General features: G+C 46.4%; 1 non-coding gene across 1 annotated transcript; it reads right to left on the bottom strand.

Moving 5' to 3' along the window:
- Positions 1–20,253: 20,253 nt before the first annotated feature.
- LOC111724971 lies at positions 20,254–20,358 on the bottom strand. Its single transcript, XR_002773170.1, has one exon. It is a non-coding gene; the product is annotated as a U6 spliceosomal RNA (small nuclear RNA).
- Between the last annotated feature and the right edge of the window lie 3,758 nt (positions 20,359–24,116).

Raw genomic sequence — 24,116 nt, 5'->3', positions numbered from 1 at the left:
ACATGTATCAAGTATTTGTGTTAGTCATCTATGGGTCACCTGTGTGAAAATGTGTGTGCTCTTGGGAGGCAGAAAGGAAGGTTCTGTCCCTGCCCTGAACGAGTGCACAGTCTATCAGGGGTGGCACATGCACCAGATCACGTGGACCCAACACCAGAAGCTGCCTGGTGGGGTGCTGCATGGCTGTAGCAGAGAAGATGAGGAGGGGTTTCATGGCTGGTTGAGTTAAAGGTTGTGAACTCAATTTCTAGTATTAGTCTAGGCGCTATAGAATTTGAGGTTCCAAAGCAGAGCAATTGCGATCTGCTCGCCAAGGAAGGAGCAAAAGAGTGGGGAGAAGGAAAGAGCCGGTTCCTCAGTTCCTCTTCTGAACTGTTTCTCTCTTCATCTAAAACTGTCTTGCTTCAGAAGGCTAGAAGGTTTTGTGGTTTTTTATTTTATTTTATTTTTGTTTGTATAAATTTAAGGGGTACAAGTGCAATTTTGTCACGTGGATATACTGCATAACAGTGAAGTCTGGTTTTTTTATGTGACCATCACCCGAATAATGTACATTGTACCCCTTAAGGAATTTCTCATCTCATCCCCTCCCCCATTTGTTTTATTTTTTAATTTCTAGAGCTACTTAAGAGATCTGTGGGAGCTGCTTGCGTCCAAATTTGTAGACTACTTCTGGCAACTTAGTGATGCCTTTGGTTTATTACATCTAGGAGAAGATGAATCTGCTTTTCTTTAAAAAAAATTCAGCTGCTTTTCCAATGGAGGCCTCTAAAGCACGTGAGGACCAATCCTCCCATTTTACAGACATGGACACTGAGGTCCATCCACCCTGCATCTTTTGCTTGGAGCAGGCACACAGCCAGTGATCAGACAAAGCTGGGACGCAGAAGGTGCCCCCTGTCAGTCCCCTATCTAGATTATTTTTTAATAGCTGCATAAGTGACTAAGCATCTGCTGTATGCTTGGCCTTGCACCAGTGGTGGGATAGCCGAGAGAATAGGGTCTCCTCCAGCAGAGAGGGAGCTGGGGAGTCACATAAGTAATGAAAACCTGAGGCAGAGTGTGGTAAGGTCTGAGAGAAAATCAGCGTGGCTGATGTGTATGCAGAGGAGGGAATAATTTCTCCTCAGAGGGGAAGCTTCTGGACTGTTACCAGGCCCCATTTATTGAGCCCTTACCATAAACTCTGTGTAGGCTGACCATCCCTGTGAAATGTGGGCTGCTATTGCTTTACAGAAGAGGAAACTGAGGTCCAGAGTGGAGTCCTGCTTTTGGTGAGTCACAGAACTGAGGCTCAGATCTAGCCACCAGGCTGCCACCTTCAGCACTACACTTCAGGGCCTCCTGAACAGGGGTGGTGCCGCGAGCCCGGCTTCTCTTGAGAAAATTCTCCCTCACCCTGCCGACCTGCCCTTCATCTCTGTCTGCCTCCAGTGGCTGCACCCAGGTAGCTGGCTGCTCTGCTTCTCCTTCCTTTTTCTTCCCTGTCCCTCAGCAACCAAAAAACTGCCCGAACTGTCCTTGGGTGAGTCCCTGCAGCTTCTTCTGCAGTCTTCAGACCTCACCTTTGTCAGTAGCAGTTCACTCTGTCAGCTCTTCCTTTCTTGAGACCCTGACAGTGACTTCTGCCGCATCTGCTACCCTAGGCTGCCACAGTGTCATGCGTGCGTCGGCCAGGACTCAGTGGTTTACAAGGTTCCCTTTCAGCCTGGTCCCAGCTAAGTTCCCCATCTGCACACCTCTTCCTAGTTTCTCCCGTGAGGTCATGTTCCTAACCAATGGATCCTGCTCTCCTGTCCTCCACTGGTTGGACCTGGGTGGACATTTGATGCCAGGGTTAAGGAAAGTACTGGGTGACCATGGCTGTGCAGAGTGCCTCCTTGGGGGATTTGATTTGAAAAATACAAAGACTATTGTCAGACTGCTGTGCTCTGTGGTTTGCTGGAGTGGACGTCACTCCATGACCTCTCCAGGAGGGCAGACATGGAAATGAAAATCGTGAACAATTGTAGAGCCTCTGAGAAGGATGCTCTGAACACAGGGGGCCCTGGAGAAGCCCTGCAAGCCCAGTGTGAGAGGGGTGTGGCAGTGCCGGGCGACTGACTGCCTTTCCAGTCTCTGTTCTCTGTTCTGTGATAGTCTCCTTTCTACAGAAAAAAAAGTCCTCTTTTGTGAATGCTAGTCTGGCTGGGTTTTGGTTTTCTTTTTGTGCACTTGCACTAAGCCTCCCAAGACATCAAGTTCCCCTTGCTTGGCAATCTGTCATGATAAATTGACTCCTCTGCGGGCCCTGGTGGGTTACCCATCCTGGATCCTAAGGCTCAGACTCACTCTGACTGGTGGCTTCTGTGTCCTCCTGCAGGGTCCTTTGCTTAGTGAGACCCAGTTTCATCCCAGAAACATCAGCAAGTGGGTACTTAGCCTGCTCATTACAAGCTCTGAAGAGAAGGCATTGGTGTCTCCAATGGGGCCTTCTGTTTCCCCTACATTCTAGAAACATGAGGCATGCATGCAGGACTCTAGCCAGTGGCAACACTCAGGGTTCTTCCACTTGGATGGCCAAAGAGATGATTTCCCAAAGTTTGTGTTGTTGAGCAGGGAGAGGCCGGGTTTGGCCAGGCAGAGAGGGCAGCAAGAATAGGGAGTGGATGTGAATCTAGTGACATGGACCAACACAGGACCAGGGATCCTGTGGGGACTGTGGGAATCATTTGAAAATGAATCAGGGGAGGGACATTGCTTCTGGAAGCAGCCACCCTACGATTCACATAAGACCACGCTCTGCAGTGGCCCTAAAGGCTTCCCAGGGGTCAGACTTGTTGTGGCTGATGGCTGTCAGGGAGCTGAAGAGGGATGGGTCCTCTGGCATCCCGGCTGTGGGAGGAGCAGAGAGAAGAGGCTAGGCTGGTCCCAGAGGCAATAGTGACCCAGGGTGCTGGCTGTCAAGGAATTGGACCTATGGGGAGGGTTGAGAAAGAAAGGAAGCCCCATGTTTGAAGCAACTATAGTTCCCTGGCTGCCAGGGCAGCCTGAGCAGTGACTTGCAGGGAAGGACAGGAAACCAACATCTCTGTCCCCGTGAGGAGGGCAAAAGCCTAACGCTTCTTGGAAGCTTAGAGGGAGCAGCCCCAGGAAAGGGGCCTAAGAGAAGATGAACAGGGGTTTGGGGCTTTCCCTCCTTAGTTCTGTCTTCAGGATTCTAAAAATATGGTCAGGTTGGACTAATATCCCCATTGCATGGCTCTAAATTTTAAAAAAGAAATCCCCCCCAAATCCCCCAAGAAACAAAAAGACCCCAGTAAAAACATGAATAACTCAAGGATCTGCGATGCCTGCCCTGACATAAAGCCTTGAACGTGGGGTAGAAACCATCACTTAAATAATCAGAATAATTTGGATTTGGCCTTTTAAGGCTTTAATCCAAGAGAAGCGATTAAAACCTTTGTCTTTTTAAAAGAGGTCAAGTTTTCCCTAGTTCCATATGAATTCATTTCCTAAACTCTGTTTTTAGAGCTAGAAATACATTCTTTGTAAGTTTCTGCATAAATTATCTCATCCTGTTCCAGCAGAATTTTGTAGGAAACAGTGCTTTAGTGAACTGGTTCCAATAAAACCTGTGTAAAGCAGATTTCATTCTCTTCCAATCCTTTGTGCCAAAAGATAATCGCTGATTATATGCTGTTCCTTTTGTTTTTTTGGGGGGAAAAAAGGGAACTGAGGCAACCTTTTCAAACATCTAATACTATGAAGTCTAAATTCCCTTTTTAAATTCGTATACATTTATGGGGTACAAGTGTAATTTTTCACATGCATAGATTGTGTAGTAGTGAAGTCAGGGCTTTTAGGGTGCCCATCACTGGAATTGTGTCTCAGTACATTGTACCCGTTAAGTAGAAATTCCCTGTCTCTTCATTGAAAGTAATTCCAGTCATCCAAAACCATAAGACTTGAGTATATACCTTTCTGTAGCTCATAACAAACAGCAAAGTGGTTTATGAAAGGAAATGGTTATTCTTAAAACTTACTGCCTGCCTCCCCTGGATGGCATTTTCTAATTTAAGCTACCTGGCTTGGGTTGGTCCTCACCCAACGGGTAGATTTTCTGTGCCTGCCTCTTCCCATTGAGACTGAGAACTCGTGGGCAAGGACTGTTCTCAGCTGTACTTCTTATCTCTGTGCCTGAGCCATGGATAGTACTCAATAAATGTTGGTGGAATGAAAATGCTTTGAAAATTCTTTATGATTTAGGTTTGAAGCTCTGACTTCTCAATTCTGAGCATATATGTTTTAAAATGTAAAGTTCTAACTTGCACAACAGCATTTGGCCCAGACCATCAGGCATGGTGGACAAGAGCCCATTGTAGCATCTCTGAGAAGCCCCTGCTATGGAAGGAGGCCAGGCTGCAACCCCATAGGAGAGCAATCTTGTAGTCCAGGTATTGGAATGCAAAAGAACCCAGAATTCATGGAGTCCCAAATCCTTAGATCTTCATTGGAGGAAAAGGGACACAGTTTCTGTGATTTTTTAAATTTTTTCTCTCAGATTCTCTGACAAACACAAGACTTTCAACACAACCTGGAGTATTTGTACCCTACATGTTGTGCAGAGAAAGACCGGGGTGGGGAGTTCCCTTTGGCTCAGACTCCTTTTGACACACCTATGGCCTCATTGCCTTCCTTAGTCCAGAGGATAATAAGAGATGTGGGATCTTTGTGTGTGTGTCATTAGGTCATTAAGGGGACAAGCTAATGTCTTCCTTTGGCTTATCTGAATATCAAAACAATCCTTAGAGACTTGTAGCAGAACTTGTGGGAGAAAACAGCATGAATTCCCTCCTAGAAGTGTCACTGTAGGACCCTGGCTCTGCAGGATCCAGAATCTGAAGGCTGGGAACTCTGCCCCTCTGTGGTGATCAGGACTGGTGGCTTTGAGCTTGGCACCTAGTAGCTGCTGACATGAGCAGAGGACTTTGGGGATGGGAAGCACTTCCATAGAACCCTCCCTCTCAGTGGGCAGAAAGAAGGCTCTTGCTTTTGAGTGCTTTATAGTATTAGGTGGTCGCGGACATGAATAAAGGACCAACACTCATCCTTACAAGTTCACAGGAAAAGATACACAATGCCCCTCACCCATAATAGTTTGCTTTGTAAAGAGCAGGTTATGAACGCAGGAGTAGGGGTCAGGTGCATACATCAGCTTTGGGTGGAAGGAGTGGGACTCCTCCCAAAAGAATACCTTCTTTCAGGTCACTTCTTCCTGCCTCCACCTCCCCCATCCCATTTCTGCCCCTCCTGCAATTGCTTAGTAGTAGCCTCATAAATGGCCTGGCCCTCAGAATACCCTGGATTTGGGACTCAATCACAGACAACAATGGCTAGCCAGGGGCAGGTGGGCTGACTTCATACCAGCCACCCTGGGAGGGGCCATGACATTGGCATTAGAACAAATCATGCCAGTGGATTGGCCCTGGGAGAGGTGGATGAGCCTTTGTTCATATGTGGCTGAAATATTAGCTCAAAGGATGGAAAAGTTTCTTTTTATTCCTGTTACCCTTAGGGCAAACTAATAAACCCTGAGATGAAAACACTGAAACAAGGACAGGACAGCTCACTCCACGCCCTCCTTTTGCCAGATCGTTTCTGGATGGCAGGTGAAGACATTCATGTTTTCAATCTTATAGCTACGACTCTTTGTACACATACCCCTCTCCACCCAGCAGAAAGTTCTCATCCTTTTCAAAATTTAAAATGGTACTTGGTCCATAGCATACACTTGGAAAACAAGTACTTGATTTGCTAAACTAACCTCATCAAGGTTTTTAAACTGCTGATGGTGAACTTAAGAATACAACCCCCAACCCTTGTCCTTTACTCATCCCAGATTTTCCCTGCTGGTTTGATGAGCCATTTTGAGTTCTCCAGGGGTCCTGTGAATTCCCACAACCAGGCATAGTGCTTGGTTGTTTGTGGTTGGTGGTGTGAGAAATTTAAAACATTTTTCTGGAGCATCTAGGGGAGGGAATTTTTTCAACTTGACATAGAGAAGAATATAACATCTAAATATGATAAATTACTCAGAACAGATTCCACTTTATAATTAAAATGCTTGTTGTGCCCTGGGTTGCAAACATATAGGTTCATTTTCTGAAAGAATAGTAGGAAGAAAGAGGAATGTCAAAAACAGCCTTTCGGAAGGAGTGGTTGGCTCCTGGCCGGGAGTGCTGCCGTGACATGACACTGTAGGGAATGGTCTCTTGCCCAATGCCGGGTGTCTCCTGGGGCAGTGGGGCTCATGGGGTCCTCTGGCTGGCAATGCCCAGGTCTTCACAGGCTGCAGTGCCAACAAGCCCTTATCCTGGGGTTGAAGACAGCACCAGCCAGGGAGCAGGATCTGATCGTCCCTTCCTCCCTCACATGCCGCTTGTCCCTGACCATTCCCTTTCCACAAGAGCTGCCTCAGGCACCCTGGGATCACTTGCCATTCACCCCTTAATCTTGTAAATGCCAGGAAGAGGGAAGAGGTGGGTGAGGAGGAGCAGGAGTGAGATTCAAAGACGGCTACGGAGAGGGATGTGTCTGAGGCCTGCCCACGCCTAGCCTGCCCTCCATGGGCTTTGCCACTTCAACTAGGTCATCCCTACTCATCTTTCAGATGTCAGCTCCCATGTTCCTAGAGAAGCCTTAAAAGAGATCAAGGCTTTAAGATCTCACTATGCATGAGCTACCTCTTCAAATGACCCATCACAGAAATATTACAGGGCTACTTGCCATCTCCAGCAGGTGGGGGCTGTCTTTCTGCTTGCTATTATATTCCTAACATCCGGCCACAAGTGCGCAATAAGTATTTGTTGAATGAATGAATGAATAAGTGCACTTAGGGTTTGAAACTTGTTGCTAGTCTGTGCCTGTGAGAGGATGTGCTGGGACTCCATGTTGTCCTCATTCCCAGGGAACCTCCTTTGCACAGCACTAGCTTGTCTCTGGGACAAAGGCAGCTGTGACTCCTGCCTACTACCACAGAGCCCCTTAGGTCAGTGGCTGGCATGGGGAGTGCTCTTCTCCAGGGCAGGTCCCCAAGCAGAACCACAGAATGGCCAATTTGCCTTCTGGCCCACTGTTGGTCCCTTTGGGTCCATAGCCCCTTAGGTGCCTGGGACCCCCATCTTCTCTTTCCTATCCTCTGGACCCCATGCCCCTGCTCTTCTATTTCCACAGCAACCTCATCCAGCCTCGCAGGGCCTGACATGGCGTCTCCTCCTCTGACCTCCTCTTTGGGGTGTCTGCGCTCTTCTTTGGACTGTGAATTCTGCCCTGCTCTGGCCTTTTGCCTCAACTGTTGCCTTCAACTGCCATTGGAATGTTCTACCTTCAAAATTCTTGGAGGTTGGTACCCTGGCTTGGCAGGCCAGTGGCCTTCTGACTGGGTCCAACCTTCACTTTCTGGGCAGGGTCAGCCTTTAGTATTCAGTAACCACACAGCAATATGATTTTCTAACCTAATTCTTAGCCATGTTTTAGGCAGTGATGGCCACCATATACATGACCCCTTTGCCACAGCATCACAATTTCGCCAGAGCCCCCCTGCCTTACCTGAGGAGAAACCTCTGGATACACTGGCAGACCCAGCTGAGGAAAGCTGGGGCTCAGGGAACTTTCTGTTTCCTCAGTGGCCCAGCCTCCCGGGCAATTCCTGGCCTCAGAGTGCTCTCAGGGGCCTCCTACAGCAGCTGGCCCAGAGTGACCACCTACTCAAGGCTGCAAAGGCTTCTGTTCTTCCACTCTCAGGGCCAGGCCGGGTCTTGGAGGAGGAAGGCAATGCTGGTGTCTAGTCTAAGAGACAGCACAGAGATGTCATTTACAGTGGTTTCCCCTGGGGTTGCAAATGTGTTTAACCCCAAGAAATATCAACGAATGCCCCTAACAATGCCTCAGACTCATCCGGCTCCCTATTGGGCTTCTCTCTCTACGGGGAAAATAGTGGCTCTCTCTCTTATTTGATTGTATCTTTAAAAAGCTCAGATGTGTAGTACCTGGGAGGTAGAGGCACACCTAATCACAGCTGGTCTTGGGCCCTGCAGCTCACTCTGGCCACTCAGAGTTCCTGGGATAGGGTATACTTTGTTCTTTTCTCATTCATTCATTTACTCATTTATTCATTCACTAGGTACTGAAGATCCATGTGCCAGGCATTTTGTACTGGGGGTCCAAAAAGTGTGAGGCAAATGAAAGCAGACTTTCACCCACAGAGAACTCCTGTTTTGACAGATGCCTGTGTGATGGGAAGAGGTTTGGGGGGCTACCTGGCTGGTGTGATGTGTGTGAGACAATGATGCCAGCCAAGGCCAGAAAAGGAAGGTGGGAGGCTATGAGAATGTGCAAACCAAGTTCAAAAATTTCAACTTTTGTCCTAGAAGTTCAGGGGAGCCTTTGAAAGGTTTTAAGGAGAGGAGCTGTATGATCAGATTTGTTTTTTTCTAAGTTTGCATCTCATTTCTTGATTCTATGGCCTGGAGTAGCTGGAGCAATGACCCTGACTGGTCAACAGTACCTTTATTTGCTGAAGCTCCCGTGATCTCATCATGAGTTGCACTGTATGTGGCTCTCAATCCTTCCTCATCTTCATGACTGATCTTTGACTTTACGGGCGGCTTGCAAACTGTTTCTTCTCCTTCACGATCAGGAAGCCGAGACAGTGCATCCCTGGAGGTTTAATAGTTACAGAAAGAATTGTACATTTGGCATTTCCAAGCATTTGTGACTTTGCACCAATTTGGGAATCTTGCAGGCACAAGGTCTTCATGTCCACACAGCGAAATACTTTAGGGGAAACATGCCCTTTCTGAGCTTTGTATTAGTTTCCTCTCTGTTGCTAAGAATTGCACTTTTTTCTGCCCAACACCAGAGAGCATAGACATGTGATTAAATCCTTCTTTGATGAAACCCTTCATAGTAACATATGGAGTCATTTCAGAAAAAGTAGAGATCAGTTTGAACTGACTAATGAAAGCTTTACCAGCCGGACCCACATTTGCACGATCATCGAGATCAAAGAGTCTCAGAGTGATTTTAATGTCAAGGCCTTGGACAGCCAGCCATGTTGCTGTTTCTTTGAAGTCTAGTGTAGGATCGAGATCAGATGTTGGTGTGGGAACACCTGGCTTGACAGTATGCATAGAGCCTTGAATCTCTGAGCTGTCTGTTGGATTTCTACCCAGCCTACAGACTATGCAGTACACCAAAGAGCACACAGCTTTAACAACCTTACACTTTGTGTTGACAGTGAAAACCTTTCCCCCATCAGGTATCATTCATGCATTGGACACTCCCTGAGCTGACACAGCACCATGATTGTCCTTTATATAAGCCTGGATCTCAGGAATCATGTCAGATGGCAAGATAACAGTACTCCTGAGTACCATTGTGTCAGCCACTGAGACCGAGGACATCACCATGCCTGTTGCACCAAGAGCATTCCATGTTTCTGAGTGCAAAATCCTCCCTAGACACACCAGTTGTCTCAAGTGACATGGGTGTCATGTCCGATTTTTTTTTTTTTTTTTTTTTTTTGAGATGACACTGGCTGCTGTTTGGAGCACAAGTTAGAAAACAGCAACAGTGGAGACGGGTTAGGAGTCCCACGGGGCAATGGGTGGGCTATCTGACATGTGACTCGGGTCAAGAAGAACTGATAGTCTGTGGAGGGTCAGGGACGTGTGTGCTGTGAAAGCAGACAGTGTGGGAGTCAATTATAAGTTAGTTTGGGGCATGTTGAGTTGGTGACTTTGACTCCGGAAGGGGGTGATATTTAGGTCTGGAGCTCATGGGAGCCTTCGACCTGTAGATCAAACTTGCTGAAATACTTGCTTCTATCTAGCTACTCCTTAGAAATGAGTGAGGCTAAGAAAAAGTGGGTGCCTGGGTGCTTGGGGAGCAGGGGAGGAGCTTCACAGGAGGCTGAGAAGGAACGAACGCTGGGGAAGTAGGAGGGATACGGGGGAGTGCAGTGTCATGGTCGCCTTGAGAGAGTATTTTCATTTCTCTCCATGGTGGTTCGCCCTTGGGAGGTGGTTTTGTCATGAGCACATCATCTCCATCCTGAATTTGAGAGGGGGACCACTGGGAAGAGCACAGGGGAGGGGAGCCATTGCAGGCTCCAGCCAACTCTGTTACATTTGGTGGTGGTGAGAGGAGCATCTGCGGGCAGGGAAGCCCTAGAGAAGAAGCCCGGGAAGGCCAGGCTGGTGGGAGCGCTCTCTCTGCAGACCGTAGGTCAGGAGACAGGTCAGGGGACAGGAGATGACAGAACTCTTTGGAGATGTTATGAGAAATGAGAAGCCTGATTTGAGGGAGGAGAAAGAGATAGGAAAATGTATGAAATATAGGAGGGAGGGTAGAAAAGGGGAAAGGAGAGTGGCCTAGTGGAGGGCAAGGCCAGCTGGGACCACTTGCCTCCAGTGTGCACAGCCTGTTGGATCTTGAGATTAGCAGAAGCTCTTTTTGTCCCGGTATTGGCATGTTTCTTAGAGAAGCAAAAAGCAGGAAGAGTTTTTCTCTGTAAAAGGTAAGAGATAAGTCAGAGGGGAGGTGAGGATGGAATAAGGGAGAGTGGTGAAGGCCTGGAGGGTCCCGCAAGGGAACAGGTGGGGGCTACAGCACTGCTATTCCAAAGCCTCTCAAACCCTATTACTGAGGTCCTTCTAGAGCTGCTCAGAGCATCCCAGGGGTCCAGAGAAAAGGGGTCACAGATACACTGGCTGAGAGAAGCTGGGAAGGGTCAGTGTAGGCCACACTGTAGATGACCTCAGTGGATAGAGGTCGCCCATCAGATCCCTGCACTTTACCTCAGCTCTAGCATGCTGCAACCCAGGGCAGGCAGACCTCCAGATCCACTGGACTGGTCACCCAGAGAGCCCCTGACCGGAGGGGCTGTGAAGCTCTTCCACACAGAGGCAGGACAGTCCCACAGAGGTGCAGGCTCGAGCCAGAGCTGCAGATGGAGGAAGGGGCAGGAGGAGGTGGGATCTTGGCAGGGGAAACTCACACTTTCAGACTCCCTTTGGAATGTGGGCTCCTGAAGCCCTCCAAGTCAATGTCTATGTTGGGACAAAGATATGTGTCTTCAGGGGAAAACAGCAGGCTCATCACTGTCACCAGAGGAGGCCACCGTGACCTTCAGGGAACATTTTGGAGAGGTTCTCCCAAGGATGAGAGCGCTGTGGCTCCCTTCTTATAAAATGTAGATAGCAGACTCATCCCTGCCTTATAGGGCTGTTGCGCAGTTCTATGAGTTGATTCATGCACAGAAGAGTTGGAGCGGCCAGGCATGTCCCAATGCTAGTTAATATCATCATGCTTTCACCAGGCATTGCCTATTTGCATGAAATGCTTGGACTGTGTAGGTACAAACCACATCTCCTCCATGGCTCTCATGTTGCTCAAAAAGGACACATTTCAGGGGTGGGGTAGGGAGACCCTTGTGGGTAGAAAGTGGTTTCCTTTCTCTATAAGGTGATCTTGATGTCTGTGAACCTCTCTTTCTACATATGTGAAACGAGAATAATCTTACCCACCTAGGTGATCGCTCAGAGTTGGTGTGATGGTGAAACGAAAAGACAAGGCAGGATTTTGTTAACCCTGGATGAGTGGGCGAACACAAAGTCCTACTGAGAACTTCCCAGGAAGGAAAGAACCCACTGATGGTTTTCTATCATTTCTTTTTCCTTCCAATAAATTTGCTTCACATGTATAACATGACTATAATGCAGTGGCTGAAGGTCATGTTGAAAGGAAATGACCTTAGAGTTAAGGGTAGCAGTGCAAAGAGATGAGGTTGTGGAGGGAAGAAAAGGGTGATTCTCTGGACAGGAGGTGGCCGAGCTGAGTCTTAGAGGAGGGGGAGGTTACAAGCTTTTGTAAAGCTGAAAAGCCAGAGAAGATTTTAGTGCAGGGCCAGAGGTGTCTGCAGCAGGCACCACTCCTCCTATGACCTGTCCTGAGGAAAGTTCACACTGAATGTTACTTCATCTTCACTAATCCCCTAGTAAGTTCCAGAAATAGAAAGGCAGACATGCTTTTCTCTGTGTGCTCAGAAATGGGACCTCCAGCCAACAGGTCATCCACAAATGTTTGATGAATTGAGGGACACTCCAAAGATGGGAGGTGGCCAAGGGAAGCGTGGATGGGCAATCCCTTTGCCTGGGCTGTTTGCTATGACACTCCATTGACCGTGCCATGCTGCTGGTGACATCACAGGATCACTGGCTGTACCCACAGCTCCTGAATGGGGTTCTCTGTGTGATTACTATAGTGCTGGTGATTCTGAGAAAATTTAGGGAGAAAGAAACATTACCTGTTGTGAAGACTTTGCCCAGAGGTGGACATAGCAAGGTCGTCTTCTGATAAAGACATGCCTCAGCTACACTTTCATCTCAAAAGACTGAAATGCTGAAGCTCAAGGCATGCACTGGGCAGGGTGAGAGAAGGACCCTCTTGAAGGGAAGGAGGTGAGAAGGGAAAGGCTCTGTTTCAGCTGGCAGGGGAATGTCAGAAGGAGGAGGGCTTGGCCCTGAGACTCTGTGGGCTTATGCTGCCTGTGGCCTGTTTGGGGCTATTTACCTGCTGAGTCTGAGCCCGATGTTCACAGGCATTTTGAATGGGTCTCAAGCTAAGTGAACCTTTGACTTTTGAAACCGTGAAGTCGGTTGTTCTGAATGCCCCCACGTAGGTGCAGGAGAGAGGGACAAAGAAAGGTGCATGGGTAAGAAAGGTATAGAGGGGTCAGAGATAGGAACGGCCCAGGACAGCAAAAGGGACAAGAGAGGTCAAGGGGCCTTTGGGGTAGACTCCTACAGTTACAAGGAAGGAAGACACTAGTTAGTGTTAACTGAAGTGACTTACATCAGCAACGGCACTCACAAGGGGTCTCAGGGGGAACTTAGCTGTGCCTCATGCAGGGGCGGGCTTGTCAGGGAGCTGGTGCAGGGATGGCGGTGGGGCCAGACACGACAAAGGGCTGTGTTTCACTCTCTCTTTTCCCACTAACAGCCTCAGATCATGGCGAGGCTCTAGACTCAGTGGGAAATGCCATTCACAGAGACCTACAATGCAGGGATCCATCTCATCTTGTGAAAAAAAGACGTCACATTGACAAGTGGTCAGTTCTCCCCACACAAACAGATGCATTTAACACAGTTTCCATTGTTGAAATGGGAATGGGATTTTTTTTTTTTTTTTGACTTGGGATGGTACTTCTACTTATTTGGGAGAATTTATTTTTGTGGAACAAATGAAACTAGCTCTGAGAAAAAAGAAAAGGAGTAAAATAGAGCAAAAGCTTGCACCATTGGATTTTAAGGCACATTTTAAATCTGAAATCATTTAAACAGCATGAAGCTGGTGGCCACATAGATCAATGACAGAGAACAGAAAACCCAGATATTGGGTCCTTTTTGCCTTAGATGCTTTTAAGAAGAGCGGGTGTTCTGTTGAGAACATTAAATAACATATGCATTGCTATTCAGAGCAAAGCAAGGTAAGTGTTGTCACTAATTGCCACCGTGGTGCAAAGGCTGGGGCGAGGGTGTGGCCAGCAGAGTGGCTTTGCTCTTCCAGCCCACACATTCCCTGTTACTTCACTCCCATCATCTTGTGTCCAGCTGCTTAGCAAGCTTCCTTTTTGTATTTGATGCTTTTTATAGCTAGAACCCTGAGGTCTGTCAGAAGTCTGCACATGCTTACTGGTCGGTGCTCTTGATTTTCTGTAAAGGTAGGAAGAAAAAGGCAACAGTGGATCTGTGAAGCCTCCCCCCTCTGGCGGCGCTGCTGGGCGCCTCCACCTGCACGCCCAGCTGATGCAAATAGCCTTCTGTTTGCTGAGATTCTTCCACTCTCTCCCTCCCCACCACCATGGTGGCCACTCTGAAGATGACAAAAGTAAACTTTCAACCTTGAGTGTGCCACAGAAGTGATTTTACCTAATAAAGATTGTGTTCCAAATCTGTGCAAATCGTGCAGTCATTGTCACAGGAATCAGTCAAGTCTTTCTCCCCAGTGCCTGCTTTGCTTGGGAGCAGGCCAGACACTACTGTTCTTGGGGGCAAAAAAATCAGCATGTGATCAAAACCAGTGTGGGTCTCCGTGTTCCCAGGAAGCAGGGGGCTCCTTGAGAGGAGGAAACCTAATAAGCCTGAAGCAGCCGATATCCAACTTGATGGGTGACTGGCAAAAGGAAGCAAAGTCAGTCTGGCTAGGAAGATAGACACTGATGTCTGAGGGGGGCAGTTGGGAAGATGTCCTGGATAAGGTGGTCTTTGAGCAGAGGCTGAAGAAATGTGGGCCATGGCATAGGTGTCTGGAAAAGAAGTTCTGGGAAGTGGGCATAGCAAAGGCAGACGAGCTCTGGGTGGACAGGCTCCATGAAGTGGATCATTGTTTAATATACTCTTCTTGACAATGCATGACTTTTGTTAGTAATTACATAATCAGAAGTCATTTCCTTGATTTATTCTATAGTTTTACAAAAATGTAAAGGTAGACAGGTCAATTTTAAAGATGTTATTCAACTTCCGTAACGTCCTATATAATGAACTTAAGTAAATACATTTTCCCTTAAAAGGAACATAGCCATAGCTTAAAACATACTACTGTATTCGTTGTTGAAATGTGAAACCCAAACAAATCCCCATGGTTGGAAAGAAGGATGGGAGTGAAGTGTCTCCGTCAGCTCCAGCCGCTTTGAACCAATATGCCGTAGGCTGGGTGAACAAGGGTTCTTCAGCGCTGCAGTCAGGGGTTCTTTCCAGCATGAATTTCTATTTCTTGGATTAGGTGAATGAAAAACTGCGGTCTTAATCATATGTTGCCACTACTTGAGTTTTCTGTCGTTTTGCCTTTCCCATGGAATGTTATTGCTTAGAATCCATTTGCAGCTCCCATCTTCCATCCAGCGACCCCCCACCCTGAGCTCCTGCTTACTGAGAGTTTTGGTTCTCACGTGAAGGTAGAATGATGAGCAGGGGTTATGGACCAAGGCTCTGTTGTGGCCACTTCAAGGGTGTCAGATAGCACTGCAGGGGCCGAGGGATGCAGCCTATTCCTGCAAAGCAACTGTATTGCATATGGTTAAAAAATGTGGCAGCTCTGATTGTTTTCACGAAGTTAAACTTATAAGTTAAAAGAAATTCCTAAATGCCACTCAGTTTGCCAAGAGATTGCTTGTCAGTCATAGCTGGTGTTTGTCTATGATTTCCACTTTACCTGTTTCATAATTTAGTAGAAAAACAGGAGAGTATACTTTTGTTATTTTAAGAAGAAGGTCTAGAGTCCTGATAAAATCATTTTCATGATCCCTGGCTTATGTTTGTGTTCCCAGCAGGGGGGAAACTGGATGGGAGTGAAGTAAGAGGGACTTTATAATCGTCATTTATAGCTTTGCAGTGGAGGAGGTGGTACCTGGAGTGTTACCACCAGCTTGTTCCCAAGAAGCAGCGTGACGCCAAGCCAGTGGCCCAGTGCCTTTAGGGAGTGGCCTTTCCATGGGATCTGAGGATGCTTAGCCACCCAGAGGAACAGCATCCAGACCTTGAGATTGCTGTGATTGCTCTATTTCTCTAATGTCAGCTATTGACTTTAAAGTGAAGGTTTATAAATAAGGGGTAGGTTGAGTGATGGTGGACAGAACTAGGCCAACTAAGCCAACTAGGTGGACAGAACTTACCTGGACCCCTAGGTGGATCCTGGAGTTACCAGGGGTGTGGACTCTAGGAGAGTAGCCTTGAGTCTCATGGTCTCTGACCACAGGGTATGAAGAAAACCCAGGCTATTTAAAAAATGTGTTTGCTTCAGAAAAATATGTTTGTAAATGTTTTGAGCACATTCCTAAGGATGACAAGAGGAGACTTTGGCAGTCAACAGAGGCAAGGCTGTTCTAGGGCCTGAGAGGGCTGCGGTGTGAAGTGAAGACCTTTGCGGGCCTCCTCCCTCTGGGGCCACTGCCCTCCACTGGCTTCTCTGTCAGTTGTAAGGAGAGCAGGCTTGTTCAGCGCCCTTTGGTTTGTACTCACGGCCTCTCATCCACCGGGTGATAGGAAAAGCACTAGCTTGGGTTTTGCATTGTTTACTTTTTGAAATCCCAATTAAACTCCACTTGGGGCTGTCTAGGGGAGGAGATAGGCCTCCCCCAAGCACAGCTGGGAAAACAGTTCTCTGCTCTGTTGTTAATATCCTTTTACTCACTTTATCCCAGCACCAAGGAGTCTCCAGAACTGATTAGGGAAGTGAAAGGAGGTTTGGAGACCAGATGTCCCTTTAGTATTTCCAGCCAAGTCTTCATATTTGAAAGGGAGACAGATGCATGGTGTGGTATGTGGATAGAACCAACAGCCCCTAAAAGACTCTGGTGCTTACAACCGCTCACCTGTTTGTTCTTCCCTTTCAACTTCCTGTTAACACTCATTGTGTCCCATCTCCCAGCTGAAGATCAAAAGGAAATTAAAGTACTGGGGGTCAGAATAATGGACCTTGGATTGGGAAGGATGAGAAAGTGCATAGGACCACGAACAACTACCCACCTCTTAACCAATACCCTATTTTTCACAACTAATCTAAGGGCTACTTGCACCGTGACACACCTGTGTTTTATATGTGATCAACTTTGGTCTAAAGACTAACATAGAAAAAATGTGCCTTATGGCAAAGGTTACCATATTTTCTTTGTGGCTAGGGGATATGTGGGACTAGGATCAGAACTCTCCAGGCCCTTAAAAACTATTCTACTTAAAAAAAAATTATAGGCTGGAAAAGAGTTTTTTACATCTTTTGTATTAACCTGGATAGAGTTGAAACACATTCTTCTTAGTAAAGTATCACAAGAATGGAAAGCAAGTACCCAATGTACCCAACATTAACATGAAGCCAGGAGGTGATCTAATACACATCCATACAACAGAAAAACTCAATCCAATTCATGTTGGGGAGGAGGGGAAAGGGGAAGTGGGAAGCTAATTGGCACACTCCCACCTAATAGGCACAATGTAAGGGTGTATGGCACCCCTCTTGGGTGTGGAGCACAACTGTAAGAGAGACTCTGCCTAATAGATGCAAAGATTGTATGTAACCTAGTTATTTGTACCCTCACATTATTCTGAAATAAAAAAAATAAACAATAAAATAAAATAAATCCCTCTTTTTGAAGAATGCAGTTCTTGAGGCAGGAGGGCCTCAGAGTCTTATAAAGATGGGGGTGAAGGGAAATATCTGTAAGGATGAGGGCTTGGGTGGATGGTGCACAGGAAGGGTGTAATCAGTAGGGCAGAGTAGGGGCAGGTTGCGTGATGGTGGGGACTGTGGGAAGGAGGCTTCTGAGGAGGTGTCTGTGGCCACCATATTGAGAGCCTGGGGTTTCTCAGAACAGCCAGAGATCTGTGCCTCAGTCTGTGCTTCAAATGCGCCATCTCAGGGGCCCATGTATGCATTTGCTATGGTTTGACTATGTCCCCTCCAAAATTCAGGTGGTGTCAATGTAACAGTATTGATAGGTGGGGCTTTTAAGAGGTGATTAGGCCATGAGGGCTCCTTTCCTCATGAATGGGTTTAGGAGCTCTCCAGAGATCTGCCCTCTGCCACGTAAGGACACAGCATTCTCCCTTCCCAGAGAACCCCGTGCTCAAGGTGCCATCTTGAAAGTAGAGAGCCACCCTCCCTGATGGAAATGTTTATAATTATTGAAAAGCATTTTAGTTTCTGAGACAAGGCTGTTTTATGCCAGAGGGACCACAGGACTCTGTTTTTTAAGAGTGACCACTGAAGTCATGGGATTGATGCCTTTTTTTCTTCATGGGGACATGAGAAACTACTCCTTATTAAAGACCCATCATGACAACAAAATTAAGTTAGTGACTGAGTCCAATATCAGTTCTTACCAAATTTACTTGTACATTTTAATGATTTCTCAGTTTAAATACTAGGGGTATTGGTGAACTTAAAAATATCACTGAGAAGTTCATCTAAGAAGAAAGAAAAATTACAGAAAAATAATAGTAGATATAACTTATCTTCCCAGGGGGAAATGATCTAAATATGTGCAGTAATTAGAACTGTGCAGTGTCATCCCACTACAAGCATTCAAAGATGAGTCAGTGAACTAATGTGAATAGTGCAAAAGGAGAAAATAGTCTGCATAAGAATCAAGTATGTAAAGATAATAGAACAAACCGCAAACAGATTGTTGCATATATAGTGCCAAGATAAATGGTTAACTTCTTTGAGAAACATAAACTTGAACTTTTCATAAAATTGTTCCAAATAATTAAATAGTAAAATATAAATGATAAAGCTATGAAATACTAGAAGATAATAACATGTGAATGGATTGTCTTTCCGCATTGTTTTCAGATCACTTAGTAAGAAGTAGTGATAGCAGGTACAAAGGTGTTGAACTTGACTTCATCAAAATATCTTTATCAGACATACTGTAGTCAATATGAAGAACATGGTGATACTTCTGTTTCTACCAATACGATGACATAGATGCCTAGACTGACTCTTTCACTGAAAACAGAAGTGTTGAATACATATATTTTAAACAAGTACATGATGAGCCAAGTTTCTGGTTTTTCTTTCTGCAAATACACATAGTGCCCAAGAAGCTAATGTTTCTAACATTTTTCTCTCTTGGTCTTCTCATTCATCAAACCTGAGTTAGATCTGAGAAGGTTGGATGGACCCCATTGTCCAGCTGAGGGAAAACCTCCTTCAAGGGCGTCACCTCTAGCCTCAGAGCTCTGTAGCCAGGGCCACAGGTATTCCCAGACATTCATGTTATTAGCTGAAATTTTGGTTTCATAGCCTTAATTGCTATGTCTGTCAGGCTGAGCGTACATACTCTCAGCAGAGGGTGACATGGCTTAGCCAAATGACCCCACCATTTACAAGGGCACCAAGGAACATTTCTCTTTTCACTTTTTAAATGTTGAATGATTCTGGTTCCCTAGACCCATCTGTACACCAATACTTTTGTTTGTTTTTGTTTTTCAATACAGTATTGCTAGAATCTCTATTCTATGTGAGTAGATTTCTTTGAAAATCACTCCTTTATTCAATGTGAGTAGATTTCTTCGTAAATTCACTCCTTTAAAAGCAAAAAATCTTTTTTTCTCTTTACATTGTTAGTGAAAGTCTTTCATAAATGTGTTTTGTAGATTTCCTTTTTCTTAAATAGAACATAACTTAATATTGTCTTGAGAATGCAAAGTCATTATAATGGATATCAATGTCGTGTTCTGAAAACATAGTGATCCTTTCTGGGCCACTAAAGTTATGGAGTCTTTGCCCTTCTACCAATGTCCCCAGGACACCGTGGATTTTCAATCTGTTGTTATATAGCTTTTTTTTTTTTATCTTCTTCTGATATGTTAGATTGCGAGATAGCAGCTTTTTTGTCTCTATGGTTTATTACATTTTGTCGTTTTGCTTGGGAAACAGGAGATATGTTAAGGGTTATGTGTAAACCCAGAGTAAATAGAGGTGAGGGAGGGCTACTTTTCTCATTTGCAAATAAGGGAATTGTATTAGATGTTTTCTCAGATCTTTTTCCTCACCTCTAAAATGGGGATGATGATAATACCACTTCATAGCATGGTTAGGAAGATTACACAAGCTAGTGTGTCAAGAATTTAGAATGTTTGGGATCAAACATTCTATTACCTTGGAATCTGGGGACAAGGATGATTCCCATTCTAGGATAATCTATGAAAACTTTATTTACAAGGTTGCTGAACTTCAGCACCACTTGTAGAATAAAACTGAATTATCAATCCATTATATTGCTCAAGGTTGTAATTTGTTGCTCTGGGGGAAGTTTCTGCATCCCATCTGATATTCTGCTGTCCAGTGGAAGGTGGAAATCCTGAGTTGCGCTGAGCGTGACCGTGGACGGGAACAGGTGGCTCTGTGGCCAGTGAGCCGCGGTGAGAATCTGCGTGCTGAGATTGTGCTACGTGCACATAATTATTAACTTCTTTGAATCCTATTTTTCTCCTGTGCTGGACAAGGGGCTGGGCTTTGGGGCATGAGACTTAGGCTGAGCCTGCTGACAGTCTATTAAGGGAGACAGATACAATAAATAGCGTACTAATAGGAGAATAACAAGAAATATGGTCAAGGAGAGCAAGCACAGAGGGGACAGAATGTGACTCTGTCCCGGCCAGTCGGAGGAGGTGGCAATTATGCAGTGTTTTTGTTTTGTTTTGTTTTGTTTTAAATATGGCACGCTTCCCGAAATTGCATATCCTCCTTAGGCAGGGGCCCTGCTAATCTTCTCTGTATTGTTCCAATTTTGTGTATGTGCCCCCGAAGCGTGCACGAGGCGGCATTTTGATGTATCGGTTGAAGTCAGATGGTTAACAAGGGCGGATAAAATGAAGAACTACCTGGGAGGTAAAACTGACAGGGCTTGGTGACTGCTGAATGTGGTAGCGAGGAAAGGAGATTGCCAGGCAAGTCCAGGGTTTCCAGTTAGAGCTTTTGAGAAGATGGGAGACAGGAAACAGCTTAGCAGCAGCACGCGGAGTGGATTCCCCGACCACGGCTCTGCGCCAGCTCAGCCTCCGGCCTGCGTCCGCATCCCCAGCACTGGGGTCTCCGTGTGAGCAGCCCAGACTCCCTCGGTGGAAATGTCAGTGTTACTACAAACTCCTTCTCCCTGGGCGTGCAATTGCCACGGGTCCCTCTGACCACAGATTTTCCCCTTCCCAGAGATAAGGGAGCTGTCTGCCAAGCGGAGAGAGAATTCCTAATTCAGAGGGGAGGGCGGTTGCGTAGCAGCAGGTGCTGCAGGCTTGGGGGTGAGTGTCCCGCACGCTGGCCCTGTCACCGCCTCTGAGAGGGATGAGATCCAGGCCAGGAGAAAGAAACTCAATCACAGCGCAGGAGGACAGGAGGCTTTTAGTCAAAGTGCCAGTCACCAGGGGCCACTGATAGCATCTCCCAGCAGGTCGGGTTACAGCTGCCTGCCTCCTGGAGCGCTGAGAAGCCAACAGTGGAGACAGGAGAAGGGGCTGAGGGCAGATACCGAGAGCAGGAAGGGGCGGCTGGAAGAGAGGAAGGAGGCAGGAGGGACACAGGGAGAAGGGAAAGGGCAGCACGGTCGCGGGAAGGTTCACTCTCCAGCCAAGAAACACTCTGTGGTTTTGCCTTCAATCATTTCCTTCAGGTAGAGTTGGAGATCATTTTCTTCACGGAAAATTGGTAGCACCTGAGGAAAGAACCCCCTCTTTGGAGAACATAGAGCTCTGTTTCTTCCATCACAGAAGATCATGCCAATTATTGTGGTACACAGACCTTCTTACCTGCTCAATTGTTGCTACCATTTGGTTTTCAGTTGTTAGAAAATGCACGGGACCCCTTCTTTCAGTCAGTAATTGGTGACTGAGGGCATATTGCAGCCAAGCTCTGGGCTCTGCAAACTGCCCCCTCCAGGAGGCACCACCCAGCTGGACAGAGGAGCTTCAGGTCAGGCAAAGGTGATGTTAAGTTGCCGCCTTGTGTCTAGAGTGAGGGCCATTCTGCCCACGGTTCAGCTGGTCATCTTATGTGGTTAGTGTTTTGCTAATGAATTGAAAGCAAGGCACTGCTGGGCCCCATGGCTCTCACCTGTAGTCCTAGCACTCTGGGAAGCCAAGGTGGGTGGATTGCTTGAGCTCAGGAGTTTGAGATCACCCTGAGTAAGAGCAAGACCCCATCTTTACTAAAAATAGGAAAAAAAAAAAAAGCAAACAAACAAACAAAAAAAAACACTACTGGCCAGGTGTGGTGGCACATCCCTATAGTCCCAGCTACTCAGGAGGCTGAGGCAAGAGGATTTGCTCAAGCCCAAGAGTTTGAGGTTGCTGTGAGCTATGACCCCACAGCACTCTACCCAGGGCAACAGAGTGAGACTCTGTCTGAAAAAAAAAGAAAAGAAAAGAAAAGAAACGCTAGGTGCTGAGTCATACATGTGACCAATTATTATCACTTTCTTATATCACCACTGACAGCATGGCAGACTCTATTTTAAGCCCTTCTTCCAGTGATTGCAAAGGAGGATGGAGCCAAGCAATTCTGAAAATATTAGTTTAATTTTCCCATCATTAGCTGAAGCAAAATGTGTGTTACCAGCTACAGTGTCGCCTTTACCAAAAGAAGAGGTCTTCTTTTATTTTTTTTCTTACTGTTTCCTCTAGGCCTGGTGCTAATTAAATGCTTTACATGTATTACCTCACTGGTCCTCCAAATAATCCTACTAGATAGGTGTTTTGTTCATCTTCCCACTTTACAGATAAGAAACTGAGGTCTAGAGAGCTTAAGTCACAGGTATAACTGAGGTGGAGACAGCCTCATTTAGACAAGCCTCTGGACATAACCTAAAGGTGTCATCTGGTTAGTATCCAGTGTCTGTCACCACTCAGGACAACTCATGACTGCCTTTCCTTCATTCTCTCACCTTACTGAAGAAGCTCTGCTACCCCCTGGGGGAAAACCTGCATAAGAGAAAGATTTGCCCCTGAGCAAAGTAAGCTTCAGGTAGGGCATTGAACCTAGCACAGCGAGAGAGGACAAACTCAGTGCCAGGTGGGGTGGGGTGGCTTCCATGAACCTTCCAGAGAGGAGGCACAGAGGCAGGGATGAGGAGTTCAGCACAGAGGGGTCTAGGGCAGGCTGTAGGGAGTGAAGACAGGTAGGGCCCCGCTTGCCGCGGGTCCAGTTTTGACTTTCACAAGAGCTAGAGTGGGACAGTGGGAGTGACTAGGTCAGATCAGTGGTTCCTAGTTCATCTTACTATGTATATATATATATATGCCCTTTCATTTCCAGACATGTCTGAGAGAGGTCCTTATCTAATACGTTCCCAGGTGATTATTTTTCCCCTTGGTCTTTAAGTTGGCTGTTTCCTCCGAGGATAGAAGGAAACCCCTGTGCAGAGGGTGCTTTGCCAGAGGAATGAGAACCTGGATAAACAACAGGCTGACTGTGGCCTCCCAGTGCTGGAGCTGATGAAGCGCAGACGTTGCTGGAGATTCGGAATGCACCTGGCCACACCCGGACAAAGTTGTATTTTTCTTGCAGGGAAAGAGTTGTTCCTCCCTCCCCCCAAGTTGCCATTTTAAAAATTCTTTCTACACGTTTGGAAAGTCTAGTTCAGGTGTATGAAAAACTCTGAGATGAAGTCTCCATGCCATGCCTGGAGATTTGGCTTCATGGTATTTACCAGACAAACCATGATAATTATGCATGAGAATCATTCAGGGAGCCTTGGAAATTCTGTTCTCTGTACATTCCATTAAGTTTGGGAGGCAAAAAGGCCCTGATCACAGTGAGAGATGATAAAAGATCATATGGAATTTTAACATCACACAATAAATCATCACGTGGAAGTTATTTTGAATAAATTGTACTATACCCTCGCTTGCCTTCAAGGTCTTGAAGTGAGTTCAACCTGGGCTTTCTCAGGCATGACACCACTGACATGTGGAGTTGACTGTTGGTCGTGGGGTGTTGTCCTGTGTCGTGGGATGTTTAACAGCTTCCCTGGCCTCTTTTCATTAGGTATATAGTAGCAGCATCCCAGCTGCAGTGATGAAAATTATTTCCAGATATTGCCAAAGTCCCCTGGGCAGGGGGCAGAGGGAAGGGCAAAATGACCTCTGTGAGAACCGCGAGTCTCACCTATGTCCCAGTCGTAACTTTTATAGTTCTGAGTTGCATGGCCTTTGACAAGTTGCTAAAACTCCAAGAGCCCCTGTTTATTTTTTAGAAAAATGGGGACCCTCGTATTTACCTTTCAGCACTGTTTTCAAATGCTGATTGTCCTACACACAGCCTGCATGGGCAGGTCCTCTGAAAACTTGAGTCCACCTTTGCTGCTCCCTGCCCACGCTCCCAGGATGTAGAAATCCTCTCTATCAGCCAGTGGGTCTAGATTTCCTCCTAGGCCTGGCCCCAAAGAAATTGCCAAACTGAGTTACATAGAGGTACAAAGGGATAGAGTCCCTCCTGGACTGGCAAATAATTTGCTGGGTGTATTGGCTTTTTCTTCTTCATTAGCTGAACATTCCACTGGAGAGTTACCCACTGGACCCAGC

The sequence above is a fragment of the Otolemur garnettii genome, unplaced genomic scaffold, assembly GCF_000181295.1.
Source record: "Otolemur garnettii isolate 467f Iridium unplaced genomic scaffold, OtoGar3 scaffold00029, whole genome shotgun sequence".
Lineage (NCBI taxonomy): Eukaryota > Metazoa > Chordata > Mammalia > Primates > Galagidae > Otolemur > Otolemur garnettii.
The sequence above is the reverse complement of the archived record's forward strand: the minus strand, read 5'-3'. Positions and strand labels throughout refer to the sequence as shown.